General features: G+C 35.2%; 1 protein-coding gene across 1 annotated transcript in view; it reads left to right on the forward strand.

Annotated features, from left to right (window-relative positions):
• CNTNAP2 (contactin associated protein 2) overlaps window positions 1-18,087 on the forward strand; it is a 1,047,411-nt gene that overhangs the window by 592,828 nt on the left and 436,496 nt on the right. The gene's annotated exons all lie outside the window — the stretch shown is intronic.

An 18,087-nucleotide genomic window follows, 5' to 3' on the forward strand; every position in this document is an offset into this window, starting at 1 on the left:
TTCAATTAATTATCAAATAAAGTTCGTCTGTCAAAAGAATTAAACTTCCTGGTGCTGTAACATGCATATTTTCCAATACCTGTAATTCAGCTAATACTGGTTTTTTAGCCTATTGCCTCCAGTAAGAGTTCTAGCACAGACCATTTCCACATGCTAAAGCGTGAAAATTATTTTGTTGCTAAGCCATATATATGTTCAACTTGTCAGAACAGCCTGGGACATTCTAATGAAATGGAGTTGTTAAGCACACATAGGAGACAATGAGAAGAAATGCTGTACATAATACATCGTGTTAGTTTTGATAGGTAAAATCCCTAGATCACTATTACATCTCTGGAGAGAGATTTATTGATTGATTTCTTCTGAAATGTCTTTTACGTCGGTTTCTTTGTCTGTGAGGGATAGATTGTCTGGTTTCTCCAGGTAGTTTTTATATCCTTCCTCGGTCAAAAGTCAGGTTGATTTGTTGTCATTTCAGTTGGACTATGAAATCTGCTTGATTTGTGATTGCTGACCTGTACTTTATAATTTCACCATTCTTCCATAAAAAACAAGTGTGCATGCAGATATTGCTCTAGTGGGATATGGAAGTCAATCATGAATTCCCTGAAGTCTCATTCCCACATCTGTTCATGCAAACACATGGTCCTGTTACACAAACTCTGGGGTGTTTGTTTTTCCTTAGTATCTCTCATCCTCTGAAAGGTCTTCTAAAGGTATGTCAAAAGAACGGTGGTGTCCTAACCTTCATGCCCCAAGTTTATTTCAAAATCTGCATTTGCAACACTATACTTACATTAACTGTCTGAAGCTGTGAATCTGAGGAAGTTTAATTTACAGTACCCATTTATAAGTCCCACATGAAAATTGCTATATAAATGTATGATATATAGGTGATATAGACATAGATATAGATAAATATAGATAAAAATAGATAAATATAGATAAATAATATATTAAAAACTGCAACTTAAAGCCGGTCTTTTGGATCTATGTTAGAAACCTAATCTTTATATTCATGGTCTGCGTCTTATAAGGCAAAGGTGTCTTTGTTCTATTCCCTCCAAATGTACATGATTCTCCTTACTTGTCTTTAGAAGCACACCAAGTCATGGCTTTTAATAAATAACATTTGCAAGAAGAGGATGTAGAGAAGAGAATATTGGGGAACCTCAAACATTTGGACCATCAAAGATGTTTTCATTAGTTTCCTTAGAAATAAGTTCCGATAAGAAAGCATCAAACACTTATTTTCTGCAAATACCTATAGTTGGTTAGGGAGTGATAACTTCTTCTTGAATTGTATGTTTGGTTTCTGCAAAATGCTAGATGGCTAGCAGAAAGAATTATCAATTCTTTGGTGATGATATATTTTCATTGTGAAAATGAATCTAGTAGATTTCTTTGCTAAAGAACTGAATACAGTAGTTACAGATACACTGTTAAACATTTGTATTCTGAAATATAAAGATATATAACAGATGCAGAAGTTAAATGATGAGATTTAAAGATAGCAGTGTATAAAGATATTCATCCAATCCCACTGCTATTTTTGTTGACCTTTCAAAATACTGAGAAAGCTCAGTCCATTGAATTAGTGCTTGGAGAGGTTGCATAGCATTTCTAGCATGCTCTGAACGCTCTTTGATAGCCTACTTCATCTTTCAAGGAGCTACTATATGTATGCAAGTGTTTTGTTCTCCAAACTTTCCCTTTCTCTGATCCCAAAATAAGTGAGCCTCTTTATATTTCTGTCTCCCGGTATCAATACAGCAAATGTATTTTATAGGCAATGTTACTGTCTCTGGTGAAGAAAAGATTTAGAAGTTTCATTTCAGTACTGCAGTACAATATTTTCTCAAAAATGCTTGTCATTGACCAGCAGAGCCAGATTTTTGTAACACTTGCAGCAACATTTGAATAAAGGAGATGTGGAAATCAGAATACTTTGTGACTTCTGCTCATAGAACTAGCTTTTCTAGTTCTGAAAAACTTTAATTAAACCATAAGAGTATTCTTTATTTCTCTGTCAGAGAATATTATGTTCAGTACTGTTAAAGTCTTTTTTTCCCCTTACCTTTTACCTCTCCAGTGCCATCTCCCAGCACTTCTGAGATCCTCCCAAGGGACAGACAGCAGTGATGTTTTATTCAAGCCTAAAGACTTAGGTGAAGCTGTGTTAAGATCAGGCATTTCTGTAGATTGTGTGAATGTGTGCTGGTGTATGTGGGAGGGTGGGTGCTAATTGCCTATCACCCTTCTGTATAACTCTTATTTTCTGCCCACTGGTTTTGTTTTCCTTCTTTTTCTTCTCTTGAATTTGTGTTTTTGGAAAGAAGTGAACTTCCCTACTAAGCTCTAGAGAATGATGTTCCTTTGTTGTTTCCAATTATCTGCATAAAACAAAGAAACAGAACAGAAGAAGTGAATCACAGAGTGAAAATGAGTCCATTAACCTCATTTGCACTGTTGGCGATAAAGGGCTTTTGAGAAGCATCCTAAGCTTTCACCAAGCCACCTAATAGCTGCCTGATGTCCATAGGAAATATTTTGTTAGAGACATAATTTTGACTTGTTTCTATGACATTTCTTTTTAATTCTGTCTACTTTCCCTCTCCTTTTCACTGGCTCAAAGATGGGAGAGTTTTTAGTATGAGTGCTAAATTTTCATTGAAGTCAAATGTATGCAGCAAGCATCTGTCAGTCCACTCTGTGCTGCTTTTTCTGACAAGCAAAGATGAAGGGAATATGCAGTAAGTTTCCTGTGGGACACCTGTCTGAGGTGTATAGAAAGTCCTCCCTTTCTGTACAAAACATATGAAGTCTTCTTCCTGGAGTAGAACTCATTTGTTTGGGAAAGTTGTTTTGGTCTAAAATTCCATTAAATTAGAGGTGGTGGAAGGAGGAGGGAATTCAAGGAGAAAAATTACCTTCCTATGTTTCACATTTTCTGGACTATTCTGTGAACCTTCCTTTCTTAAACGTCTTTGCGTGGTGTGTCTACATTTTTCATCAAGTTACCCATTGTTATAATTGTGTGGATTTTTTTCATTAACAGCTGTTATAGTCACGGTCAGACTTCCTAGGTAGTGTCACTGCCATTTAAATGCATCTGAAGTATCATAATTGCAAGTATTGTCAGATAGAAGGGGGTCACCTTTTTTTTCTTCCAGGAGTGAGGGAGAATGTTTCTGTAGCTCAAATTCAAATTTGTTCAGCAAAACCAATAAATGAGACCCAACTAATGGCAATTCATGTTTTCTGTTACCTAAAAAATAAAAGACTAAAGTCCCTGCTGATATCATTCTTGTAAGTCTGAAACTTCTTGCATATAAATAAGTAACAATGAGGTTTGGTTGGATTTGTATTTTTGCTAGTCTTTACTGACAATTTTTAGTATGCCAGGGCTTCAGTTTTGCTGTCCATTTGTTTTTTGTGGGGTTTTGGGTTTTCTTTTGCATGTATGACCACAAGATAGGATGCTCTAATTTGCATTTCTTGTTGTAAGAGTGTTGAGTGTATTTTGAAATCTTTCTTCTCATGATCATAACTCTATTGTAAACTCCAATACAAATCCACAATGAGAACACAGAGGAAATTCCAAGTAACTCAGAGTATATTGTGATTTTTGTGTGTCTTCAACATTCATCTTCAGATATTCTTCCAAGTCAGACCTACAAAATAATGGTAAACACATGAAATGGAAATAAAAGAATTTGAATGGATCCTATATTTTAACAGCCCTCATACCTTGGATTTTTAAATCTGGAATGTTTATAAGTCAATACACAAGAAAAGAATGCAGATATGCAAAATTTATAAACATGAGCAAAGAAAGGAAGTACTTGTAGCAAGTAAAAAAAAAAAAAAAATTAGATGCCAGGCAATTATAAACCTCTCTCTGGTATTTAGTACATGATTGAAATTCTGTATTATTTCATCAACTCTCTTGTACTATGAACGAGGAAACATGACTGAGTTCACATTCCCTTTGTACAACTGACAGAACTGAAGGGAGTTGATCATCATTACCCATTAACTCTTTGAGATTTATGCTTTTTTCATCATGTTTAAAGTTTTGTTTATTTAATTCAAATAATTTGAAGGTTAGACAAATGAGACCAAGAAAAATAATGGTGACTTTCTGTGATTTTCAGTAATGGCAGTGATGTTATGATATGACAATATGCCAACCCACCAACACATTTTATACAACAGTACAAGCAGAAATACTGGAGATAGATTGATGTCCTGAAGGAGAACAGGTGCAGGCAGAAAGTTGGTCCAATGTGCAAGCAAATAAAAGATGAAATGCATGGTAATGGCAGTTTAGTAATGCATGTATGGGGGCATGAGTCTTGCTGGAATAACTTCAGCTTTTGAGCAAAGGCCTATTAAATATGAGAAATGTCTATCCACTGAAAAATAAATGGATGAAGTCTTGAAAAGTGCTCCCCTTGTTACAACATAAATCTCTTGTTAAGCTGAAGATCTTAGCCACAGAATATATATCTAGAAGTTTCTCAAAAAATAGAGCATAGAAACGTAATCTCTTTTGTTTATTTTCTTGCAAGCACTAAAGCCAATGTTTGCATGAGGCAGAAAAGAGAACATCAAATTTTTCAATACATTTTCTTTACTTTTATTGACATTTAAAACCAAGAAAGAACAAAGAATGAGGAAGAATATGTACCGTAGAAAGTAAACCTGCATGGACAGGGGAAGGAGTAAATTGACTTTATGGAACTCTATTGTCTCTCACTCTGAGTATATTTTTTATTTCCTTTTTCACTAAGTATAGTAGTCATACTGTTACCTGAGTCTTAGTCTGAAGCAAATTGTACCAGTCTCTGAATATTCTAGAAAATTCAAATAAAAATAGAGGAAATCCCCTACATAGTATAGATCTTGACTCCAAACAGAAAGGAAAAGGGCCTGTAAAAATTATCCACCCTTCTTCTAAAGGAATCACTTTTCGAGAAGGAAATTTCTGTTGAAGACCCAGAAGAAAGCTATTGCAGACACACTCAAAAGTGAAAATTATACCTGTATTCTATATGGCCCTCCTTTATTACCTTTAGATGGTCAAGCTACAAGGTTTTTGGTACCAGTAAGTGAAAAAATACCCATAGGAGGGGAAGGGCAGGCATTTCAAGAAGCAGTGAAAGTTGGTAAGAACGTTAACCAGTTCTAATCACGAGACAGTATTGATTAGAGCTCTGTGGTTTTAGAACACTAAAAATAATGTGGCCTATTGATGTCATTAGGAATCACAAATATGTCTGTGTGTGTGTGTTGAATTGTGATGTGAAAAATAAACACATATGCTTTTCTGGTGTATGAAAATAATCTTACTTCTAAATAGTGGAGAATGATAATAGTGGAATAGCACTTCTACCAGCTTAACCTATTTCTCAAGGGTGTCCTGGCTGTGCTTCTGGGTGTATGCATGTGCTTATTGTCCACAGCCACAATTCAACACATCTGTACAGGAAAGAATCAATAGAAATAAGAAAAGGTAAATTCCTGGTGCCATCAACAAGCCATACTGTTTTCAGGGGCTTTCTTTTCTTTGGGGAGTGACTTACTGATGCTCCTCATTGGATTTTCCATGGGAAAATCTGTGATTTTCCTCTTTAAAATCATAGAATCATAGAATTATAGAATGGCTTGGATTGGAAGGGAAGATCAATGTAGTTCCAACCTCTCTGTCCTGGACAGTGACCTGTTCCACTCGACCACGCTGCTCAGAGCTCCATCCAACCTGGCCTTAAACACATCCAAGGACAGGGCACACATCTCTGGGCAACCAGTTCCAGTGTCTCACCACCCTCACAGTAAAGAAATTCTTCCTAATATCTGATCTAAACTTACCCTCTTTCAGTTTAAACCCATTCCCCCTTGTCTTTGTAAAGGATCCCTCTCCATACTCCTTGTAGGCTCCTTTAAGTTACTGGAAAGCCACAATTAGGTAACCTGTAAGCCTTCTACTTCCAGACTGAAAAATCCATTTCTCTCATCCTTTCCTCATAGGAGAGGTGCTCAATCCCTCTGATCATCCTGGTGGTCTCCTCTCTTTTTTCTCCCACACCTCTAAATATAAGACAAATTTTCAGTCACATTCCAATGTTTTAAGTATGTAAATGAGCACCTGTTAATATTGTAAACAACCTTAGGCAAAAAATTGCCTAAATGCCATTGATTCTGATGATAGTCAGACAACTGATTCACTTTTCAGAGAAATCTACTTATCTAGATAATTATGAACATGAATAACTTTTGAAATCTGATTTAATAATTCATAAATGCATAGCAGGAGCAAGAAAACCAGATATCACTAAATGTAGTGTTTTTGAAAGTGGGGCACAGAACAAAAATATATTATTTAGAAAAAGGCCTGTCTGACTCATATGGCCTGAGTGGAGAATGATTCTCTATGTTGATTGTAAATTCTGTCACATGTATGAAACCTGATTTGAGCTCCAATTATAATTACAGTCTGCTGCTTCTACTATTTAAGCAAACTGCAGGTAGCCCTTTGTGTCTAGGGCTGCCAATTAATCCTTGCATGCCTGCAGTCCCAGGTTGTTATCACCTTCTACTGAAAACAACAAATCTCATCATATAAAAGTGGCAATCTACAGCTCTAATAAGAACACTTATTAGTGATGTTTTTGCAAATCATGAAGCAGATTTTAAAGGCTTATGTCTTCCAAAGAAAGAACTTTATCGAATCTCACAGTCAGTGGTGTAGAGCTGATTTATCTGCATAAATTGGCAAAATGGAACCGTGAAGCTGAAAGAGAAGGTTTAAAGCCTTGTTTTCCACTTACCAGCTAAGCACTGAACTTACCTGTATAGTACTTTGCAGCAGGAATTAACAAGTTGGAGATGCACAAATCTCCAGTGTGGATTGATGATGGCAACTGGTTTGCTGCCCAGTTTGCATTAAATTACCTTGTAAGAGTCAAATTATGTTTGCTTTGAGTTTAATTTGGGTGGAGAAGGTTTGATAATGCAGTACTGAATGTTTAATATTGATGATATCTTTAGGAGGTAATTGGTAGTTAACCAGCAAATTGCTAGACCATTTTGGGTTATTAAGTCCTGTCAAAGACACTGCCATTCAGTTTATTCACTGAATGGCCACAATCCTTTGACATTTTACTTTTTTTGTGTGTGTGCAGTGTGGTGGTGGTGGTGGTGGTTTTCTTTCCTTAAGACAGAGCAATTTCTCCAAGATAGGAGAATTAGCATAAATACTAACCATGCAGGTGTTAAAAAAATCCTGTGTTTATGAATGAAGAAAGGAAATACAAGACTGTTGAGGGATGATGGTCACTGTCAAGGTTACATTACAAACTGGAGAAAAGAGAAACTGGATCTGTTGCCATGGAAATAAAGGATACTCTTAGTCTCTTTGAGTTCATTGCCCATCATCCCAAATGTATGCATAACTCAGCTGATCCTGAGAAGTCATTTTACAGACTTTCTGCCTCTGGAGTGAGACCTGCATGCTTATCATTTGATCTTGTCCAACAAATCCAAGTGAGATTAGATGCTGTGACTGGTAATATACAATGACTGAAAATCCTTTGGTAAGCAAACTTCTATTTATCAATAAAAAAGTGAAATAGTGGTGTAGAATAGCAGTGTGCATGAGGTTTTTGTATTTGTGTAGGAAATATTTTGCTTTAATCTATAACAGCAAAAATTCTCTCTGGAGGGCAGTAATGATATTTCCTTGTGAATCTTTTTTCAAGTAGATGATTCCTCAAAAATAAGCAAGCTTTAGTGGTGTTTGAAAATGCTTCATCTGCTTCTTACACCTTATTTTTATTTTTCTTACTGACCAGTCTTCCCAAAACACTTTCTGTACTTGCTTGGCAATTTTTAGTCAGCTTTTTGAAAACCAATTTTTATATTCAATTCTGTAAGTTTGGACGTTTCTGTGGAGCTTCAGAGTAAATGATTTTTTTTTTTGTAATTAATTAGGCCTTTTGTGGTTTCACTGACATCATAACAAGATGTTTAGATCCCATATTCCCATGATTTTCATTCACAGGAACAAGTTGCCTAGAGTCTGACCCTCTTGCATTTTTTATACTCTCTTATTTATACTTATTGTCTTTCCAAATCTTGTTCCCTGTTGACGTGATAAGAGCTTTTACATGTTGCTTTTTTTTTGATTGCACATTCACAGTTCACATAAGAACTTGGCTGAAGTAGAGGGGAAAACACAACTGGAAAGGAAGAGCCTTTTACTATCTGAATGTCTTAAAACGATGGAGTCAGTAAACAGTGCTCATGCTGGTAGTGACTCAGTTATTCTGTAGATACTTGATGAAAAATCTCTAGATACCACAAAGATGGAATACTGCATATCTTGATGCATGTTGAAGAAAGGTCACTGAGGAATTATACAACTGGAATAATAAATGAAGCTTAAATCTTTCTGAGAATAGTGGGGCTCTTTTTGTCAGTTATATATTCCTATTTCATTTTTAAAGAGATTTTTTTATATTTATGATCTCAACAAAAGTCAAATAGGACAAGTCTTTATAAATGCAGTGAGTGATCTTTTCAAGAATCCTACAAATATTAGCAAAAAGACTATGGTCATATCTCATGTTAGTGCCCAGAAATATAAAAATATCATATCCACCTATCATTTGGTAAGTGGAATTCTTGTTTCGTCAAAAATTGTTTTTGAAATGTGCCATCAGCCACCGGGGTGGTTCTACAAAATGGCACAACTACATGTGCATACATGTGCAGTCATCAAAAATGTGTTCAACAGAACTAATTTTATTTAGTGCTTAAATATTTTGAAGTTCAAACAAAGATCCAAAATCCATTGTTGGTACAATCCACCTGTAGAAAAAAATTCCTGGAAGTCATAAAAGCATGTGAAATTTGAAGAGTTTTGTAGTTGTCTCTGTTCCATGCTTGGACCTGTAGTAGGCAAGTACTTACTAAATTATGCCACATGTAAGGTCTTTTTAGCTTTTCACTGATGACTTTCAGAGTTATATTCAGGCACTGTAACTGACACTCAAAAAATTGATTTCATTTGCATACATACGTTGTTTAATTAATATTGTGGCATCTGAATGACCTTGTAATTTAAAATTAATAAAGACAGATTTTCAAAAGTCACATTTGATCGAGAAAGCAGAAAAGTACTGCAACCAAGAATCTTCATGGAAATTTTTCAGTAAAACTTTCTTTAATTGGGTCAAAGAAGTTTGCCATGATTCTAATATCTTTCAAAAGTATTCATTATAATACTGCTATGGCAAATGTATTAGCAGTCACTGTAGATTCCATTTTATTCTTTACTTGAATGTATTTGAGACAGGCTCTGACTAATGAATGTATTCTCAGCACGTCATTACAGCAAGGCAGCTATCCAAGTCTTTGCATTTCACCCTTTAGATTTGTTTTCACAGTCAAGAACAAATGTGTAAGGACTCCGATGGAATTTCAGGACTAACTCAGACTTTACTGAGCTGAAAAAAAAATAATCCTTTGAAGAGGGCGATACCAACATTCAGAGAGCATCCTTAAGGAGATTTGTTTCATGCAATATCTTTTTTATTCTTTGGAGTGTGACATACAGAACATTCTTCCTTGCCCATAATTTTTCATGAAACTGCTCTGAAACTAGTCTCATGTACAAAATTCACTCCATTTTCTGCCTTGCTACTTTCAGGAGGTGCAAGGGCAGGAAGAATCTGATTATTAGCAGTTTCAAAAACAGCCTTAGAGTTTACTGCTCTACAGATCACAATGATTGTGACACACATTTTGAATACTATTGATCTGCAGTTTCATTGACTTTCAACACCTCAGAAGCTTACAAACTGTATGTAAGATGTTCTTGCTTAGTGGAATAAACAGTTTTGCTTTCATCATAAGCCTAAGACTGTTTCAAAAATACTTTGCTTACAATGAAAGTAAAAGAGGAATTCTACAAAGTGCACAGATCATTCAAAAATAAAATTAATTAGGAATTACACTCTTATATGTTTAGGGTTTACACTAAAAATATATATTGGAAAAAAACCCAAACATATATGCAATTTAAAAAAAAATTGCTTGAGTATATCCCATTCAGTTTTCCTGCATCCCACTGTCAGACCCACCTGGGGTGAATGCTTTAATCTGCATGAACTTTATGATGGTATTTTAGTTTCCTGCTTCAGTCAAAGCTTTTGTTCTTCATTTAATGCTCCCTGCTACTCTTTAATACGTTGTGTTACAGTGAAGCACCATTTATAATGTTTAAATTATTATATTCCACTGTAAAAATTCAAACTTCCTAAACACGCTTCTTTAACATACTAGAATCCCTTCGTATTTATTATCTCTGGTGAAAAATTGTTATTCTTATCTTAGTTGATAATAAGTGTGTGTTTGACTTTTCTGATAACTTATTTTCTGGCCTAAATTAAAAATTGAAAGGCAAATGTGGATTTCCCTCTTATGCTCTTAAAAATCTACCCCAATGGAAAAAAGCTAGAGATTTGGAGAGGGTTCAATATATTGCAGTATGGCTGTCTGTGATCCTTAGCAAGCTATTTAATATCTGCTGTTCAGTTCAGCTACCTACAAAATTACATTAAATGTACTAATTTGAGGGTGACTATTTAAAAATTGACTGTGGACAATACAATTGGCTCTATTCACAGTATTAATGTATTACTTATCCTTGAATATTCAAGTCCTAGTTATTCATTACTACAAATAATTATTAAAAGCTCATTTAAAGCCTCAGTGACTACATATTTACTGAAAATGCTTTATGTTCTTTTAGCAATTTTGAAATCTAAGCTGTTGTAAAAAGCATTAAAAAAGGATGAGTTTTATGAACAAGCATTCTGTATGAAATGTCAGTTTTGTTTGTTAGATTTTAAAAGGCATTTAAAGTTGTTTGTCCCATTTTAGAAGGCTTATGTGCTTTCCAAACATCATGAATTGCAAATTGGATATACATATGTATACAAACATGTATATATATGTATATACATATATATGAGTATGTCGGCATGTGCGTGTGTGTGGTATAGAAGTATCATAATTTGATTTCCAGATGAGTTAGAGATGAGTTAATTACAAAAAAAGACCCAACTCTATAAAAAAAATAGGATGTGACTTATGGACAAAACTAAAACAGAATTAATTTGTAATTGCTAATATAATTTCAGTTTGTGAAGTGAAAAGAAATGACTTATTTATTTACTGATAAAATTCAGAAATAATTACCTATAATGTGTAAGTTCAAGAATTTTATCATCTGCTTTATGAGTAATTTGCTGATTTTTTCCTTCAAGGAAAATAGTTGTTGCATACATGTCTTCTGATAAATTACTTAGGGTTCCACTTTAATAAATTACAATCTGAGAGACTTATTGCTAGACTTCTTTAAAGGGTATTTGTGAGTCAGTTTAGATTTATGACACAATGCAAATCAAATTTCCAGTTATTGTTATTGATACTAGTGTTATTAAAAATTAATCATCTTATGCACAAGAGATAAAGAGGACAAATCCAGGAATATGCTTTGAAGATGCACTGAAATTAATATTCTTGAAAGAGTAATGTGACTGAATCTTCCTCCTTATTAGTATGTTTTTGACAAGCAATACAGATATTATAGAAGGAGATTTGTAGTAATAAAATATCTAATAATATAAAAGGGTCCTGTGTTCAAGAGTGAAATAATTTTAAGTAAACATAAAATAGCATTACTTTTTGTTTTACTAATAGAAAAGGACTACTTTGTTTTAAACTGAGAGAAGGCTAATTTTTTAACTTAAGAAGAATGAAATAATAGAAAATAGATATTTTATAATTTCCTGAGAGTTTCTTCTTTCTCCTAAATAGCAGTTGTATACAGAGAGAGTAATAGTAATATACTTCAGTACTTCATTTGCACTATTTCACAACCTGTAAAGGCAGATAAACTTTAAGAAAAACAAAGCTTGTATTTTTTAAGGGTTTTTGTGTCGTGGAGTTATATATTTGCATATCTCAAAATCTTGTTAGCAAATTGAGTGATGGTGGTAGTAAGAGTCATGAAAGACTTTGAATATGCTGTACTGTGTGTTTCAGTAATGAAACAGATTTAACCTTAGCAGTAGCCAAGGAGTGCACCTTTGTTTTACTATGAGGCTTCATGATGTACTGATGTTGCCAAATTTCATAGAATCATTGCCAAAATATGAGATTTACATGATGAAGTAATATTTAGGGGAAAGAAATAAGCATGTCATACTTAAAATATCACTTTGAATTATATGAAAACTTACAGCCTTAAAATGCTCACTCTTGTAACATAATAGAAATTCCATTAAATGGCTTAAACCTTACTGAAAGGTGCTCAGCTCCGTGGTCAGAACAGTGTCTAGATTGTAAAACAGAAATAAATGCTGTGGAAATAAATGATAGCTTTTTAATGTATTGTCTTGCCAGGTCAGTATTAGCAAATTCTGTGTTTACAGGAACAGTGGGACTGAGGGGATACACACCACTTTCTATTGTCCTCTATAGTCATGAGAGTACCAGGATAATACATTTTTTAAGGAGTGGTTAGGGGGCCAGATTGTATTTATTATTTTATTGAATACTATGTATTAGCAATTTTTTTAAAGAAAATTGTTACCTTATGTGAGACTTGAAATCTGAAAGGATAAAAATTATTTCCATTCTTAATCAGTCCATGTTTCAATCTGTCTTGAAAGCTGAAGGAAATGTGATTCAAAATATTTTGTGGTATATGAAGGACATTGAACTCTGCAGATGATAGTACCGTATGTTTGTGCACACCTGAAAAATTTATGACAAAGGGAGTGGACACATCACTTTTGAGGGTAGATAAGATAACCAAGGCTGTCAGTGGTAAGTTGTTCATAATTTCCAGTGAAATCAGAGGTGGTGTCCAGGGGAACTGGTTGTGGTGCCATGCACTTACTCATTCGGCAGCTGTCTATAATATAGTCTGAATCAGTCCTTTCTCAGACTCATTTTTCAAGCAATTCAGACATCTTTTTTGTAGGTAGAGGTACTACCTACATCTTGTAATTTCTTCCCCTTCATACTCTGGATGAACCTGATTCTAGAAACAATGGAAATGCATTTTTGAGAATGTGTTTTTACCTTTTATTCTGCCTCTACACATTATGGTTTTTTACCTGAGGCTAGTTATGAGGCCCTGAATTCCTTAGTCAGTTCCTTAGTCTGAATCCTTTCTACTGCTCTCCTTCTTACTGGCCTTCCCTCCCCACGATTTTCGACTCCATCCTCCTCCCCTGTTTCCCAACACACCACTCAGTATCGCTCAATCAACATGAAGAGATGAATTGCTTCCTTGGCAAGAAGAGAGCATGAAGCCTGAGCACAGTGCACTCTAATTTGTCTTGTGTCGGAATGTAAAGCAGGCTCTATCACCCAGGCTGCCAGGCAAGGGTGAGGGATGGTAGCTCTGATAGGTTTATCATGTGTTCTCATCTCTAGGAAAGCTAAATGAAAACATAAAGTTCTCAGGCACTGGTTGGGTATCTACTGATAGCCTATTACTTCTGGCACAAAAACTTAGGTCCACAATGTAGTGTCAGCATCTCTTTGTTAAAAAGGGACAACAATTTTGTACTTATAATCATGAAGACAGCAATTTCAAGGCATGTGTCATATGTCAACAAAAATTAAGTTTAAAATGTAAAATATATTACTGAACTATTCCTTTCTGTCTGGCTGAAGGCAAAATAACTTCATTTTCAGGTAAGCATATCAATGCACACACTGCCTCACTGGACTTTTAAATTACCTTTTGGAGTATGTGTCAGAAGGACTGATGTTAATGATGACCCAGAATTAAAAGTTCACACATTTGTCATGAGAATCAGAGAAGACTGCATGAGAATTACATGAGAAAGTATAACTAGTCACTGCAAAATTATTCTTATCACCAAACTTCCTAAATTAACTTCTCTCATCTGTCTTGTTTGGGGTTTTTTTCCCCATGTTTCCTTTAACATGTACTTTCCATGTAATTTCAGTCCATGTCATCTGTTCTCTGCCATTATGTAGAAATATTTTTCAATCCTGGCTGATGTTTTACTCCTCCTGTAAATGTTATAGCACCACTTAGGAAAGGTCCCTGAAAGATTTAACTACAGTTGATCACTTTGGCGCTAGCAGAGTTTTTACTAACTTCATTACAGTGAAAAATCACGTGGAAAAGTTTTTTGGAAAACCTATGTATTGCTTAGAATCTAAATGGAGTTGTGTCTCCCTGTATCTGTTTTTACTATACTTCCAAACAAATGGACAAAGACTGATGAGTCATGATGGCTAATTGCACTATTTAATGGCTGAATTACACCTACAGTAGGGGCTATTTCCCTAATAAATTCTAGACAGTTCTAAAGACCTCAGAAATAATTTCTGTGCTGCACAAACACGTACCACAGAAGTCCTTTAACATTAAGGCAAAAACAGCCTCAGCAAACAGAACAAGAGAGCTAGAGATTTTGCACATAGGAAGAATGCTTTCTGTGCAGAAAACAGTCTTTTGTTGAGGGGCAATGAGTATAACTCTGGATTTCCTGTTTCCAATTCATTTGTTTTCCTTAGTTTAGTCTGTCCCAGGAGTACACAGTGATCTGGCAGAAAGAAATGCAGATGCCAACAAAAGGTCAAATGTAAGGAGGATACTCCCTAGAGGTGAGGCTAAAAAAATACATTAGGTTGATATTTTTGGATTGACAAGGATGCCATAGAAGGATCAACTAAATGGGCTGGGCTGGGCTTATATCTTAATCTTTAATTACTAAACTGTTACTAAACTTTATTTTTCTCTGCATGTCTTAGGAGTACACATTCCCTAGAATATATATCCTACATATTATTAAAATTGTCAATAAATTACAATTAAAATTAAGGAGATGTTTCTTCTGTAAATCATCCGTAAATGAATTGCTGAAAATTTCACAGAATTGATCTTATTAGTTCAATATCAGAATGACAGCTGACAGCTATTTTCTTTCTGAGTGCATATTTCTAGGTATCCATTTTTATACTTTAATTTTTACTCAGAGGGAAGTTAGAGAGTGTGGCTCTCCAATTCCTACCTTAGCTACAGTAACTTGTATCAGATCTGATAGAATTTGGGTTCTTTCAGCTTTCTCTTTGAGGGTAAGTCTAGTGGGTTATAAAGTACACTATGTGAATTTGGAGAAAAAGGAAGGCCTTAAAAACCTCAGCAAAACAACACATTACATGAATGTTTCTTTACTTTGTTTGCCTGAAATCATATCCTCACAGAGATGTGGCCTTCTCTCAGGGTGAAGGAAACTGCTTCTGTTTTCAGAGATTTATCACATTTCATCCTATCAGTTGTTTGTCTGTGTTCATGGACTTTTCATATTCTGCGCAAAAGTTATTTTATAGCTAGATTTCACAGAAGGCGAAGTCATAAAAGCTAATAACTGTTATATCTGTCCCTTGGTATCTCTCAATTATTTGGTCAGAAGAGGCTTTTGCCAGTTCATTTTTCCTGTCTTCCACAGGCAGTTTTCTTTCGAATTAACATACACAGTTCATACAGTTCTCAATAGTCAGAAAAATAAGACCTGTTTTATAAACTGCTGAAAAGCTACTCTAATTTCAACATCCTCATGTAATAGCCCTGAGATATGTAAGTGTGAGTCCATTGAAATCCCTCAACCTGCCTGCTTGGAATCTCTGATTGGTCACACAATAAACAAGTATGGCCTGGTGTTCGTGTCTCCAGTAGATGAGCAATAGCTACGTAATGGAAAATACACATGGAATAAAGAGAGCAGTGGTCTGTGGTCGAAATAAAGAATTTTCTTGGCAAAGTGAATTTGCTATCATTTAATTTTACTGAAAAGGTTATATGTAATTAACTGATTTCATTTTTAGAAAGCAGCTAATTAGGTGATTCACTGAGATGCAAATGCATTATCCACTGATTTCTTGCTCAATCAGCATGGGGTAAAACTAGTCTGTAGCCTTAGAAAACCAAATCAGGGAAAGTTCATCTGGCCTTGAAGAAAATGGGTAATGAAATATAAGTTGTGGTATTAGTGAAGATGAGAAGGTTCATTCTCACGTTATTAAATAGTGCAGGGAAGATGAATGAGAGCTCAACTTTTTAACAAAATAAGGGAGAAAAACTCCAGTGTAGCATCCAATAAATCAAGTATGAAAGTCAGAATCCTGCAGCTGTTTAAATGCTCAACTTCTGATATGCTTTTTGAGCTTGTATTTTACTCTTTTCTCTGATCTTAATTCCCTTTTGAGCTTAACTCTCTTTTCTGTGTGCTCTGTTGAGAGCATTAGCTCATTTTTTTTAACTTTTCCAATTAATTTTCTTGGAAAAGGGCAATATTGAGATACAGAGAAGGAAAAGACCAGACATCAGGAATTCACAAAAGTGTTGCCAATGTTCTCTTTTATTCAGAGTTTGGAAATACAGTGCTCTGAAATATTAGATTAATCATTTCTTTTTACGGAGTGGGCTCAGCAGTTTCTTGGTTTAGGGTTGATGGAACATTTCACAACTGTGGTCCTAAAACATTTGCTTTTCTTCTCTCTCCTACACCTCTCAGAAGTTAGGGCTGCAAAAGGAGATGTGAACCTATTAGGCTCCTAACTTACATCTGAATATGGCAGGGGATGACCCAAGAAGCTTAAAATATATTTGATTAATAAAAGGAATTATTCCTAAGTGTGCTATGTGCTTAATAATTACAGATTTGATTAATTTAAATAATCCTTTGCATTGTGTTTAATTGATTTTATATTCATGTTTCTCGACAAAACACCCTTGTGTTCTGACAATAAACTGTTTCAATACATTAGAAATGTTCTTCTTTGAAAAAAGGGAAATATATTATATAAAATTCCAGAAAAGGATCAGGTTCCCTGAGCGGTGACCATATGTGAAAAAGATTCTCCCTGTGGGTAGCTAACAATAACATAAACCAAGAATCAGGCTCTTATCACTCTGTTCCAGAGTATTTACTTCATTTGAAATCACTGAGAATATATTGTCAGTAAAGGTGCTTGTCATATCTCTCCTGGCTTAAAGGTTAGTCATGCAAAAGAGTGTTTTTAGTCATAGTCATGAAAAGGTTTTTTTGTGAAGGGGTTAATGTATTTCTACCCTCTGGTTAGACCTCAGCTGGGACCTTGGTCTAATGTTTCTTTAGCTCATGAATATTAGCATTTCTTTTGAATAGACCCAAGACATATGGAAAATCATCTCAGCTACGTGTCTCTTGTGGGAAAAAGTCTAAATGTCAAGCGGTAGCATTGAAAGCCTTTAAAATTGGATCATGTTCTGCAAAGAAACATGTTTATGAGCACAACAACGGTTCTTTCCCAGAAGTGCCTGCAGCCTGTATTGCTAAAATGAATGCAGCTTTCTCAGCCTGTGCTAGATGTGTTCAGCTACCAGGAACCTGTGAATTGTTTCTTGGATCTCAGATATACTTCCACAAAAGGCCATGTCTTTTGGCACCACACTTTGCATTTGTGTCAGCTGCACAACTTGACATAGGCACTTTGGTATTCTTGACCCACTGTTCACTTTTTGCCAGGCACCAAAACTGGGAGTATATGGAGACACCTCAGACAACTGATGCTTCATCTCATGTAACAGAAAGTCTTGAAAATGAAACATATGGGAACGCAGCAAAATGTTTTCATGCTATAAAGAGAATGTTGGTTTTGGTTGTCACTGTCCTGCCTTTTGTAAACTTCCACAAATTCTGGGAAGGATCATAGGGAAGCCACATATGATCGTTTCAGCAAGTAATAGGAAAAAACAGTTATTTCTTTCATCATTGTGTGTGCCTACTTTTTCTTTCAGCCATCACTTGCCCTCACTCGTAGTTTCAGGGTCTTTCTTATCACCATCCTCTTCTCTGGAACTGACAAAGTGGCAGAAATGTAACTCTGATCTCTGACCTTTAATGAAAGAGATGGAGTGCCCTTCTGAGCCCTGCTCTTGGGCTGCATCAGTGTAAGCTGCTTGGCAGGAGGTCAGATGTGCAG

This window comes from Corvus hawaiiensis, chromosome 1 (genome assembly GCF_020740725.1).
Source record: "Corvus hawaiiensis isolate bCorHaw1 chromosome 1, bCorHaw1.pri.cur, whole genome shotgun sequence".
NCBI classification, from domain to species: domain Eukaryota; kingdom Metazoa; phylum Chordata; class Aves; order Passeriformes; family Corvidae; genus Corvus; species Corvus hawaiiensis.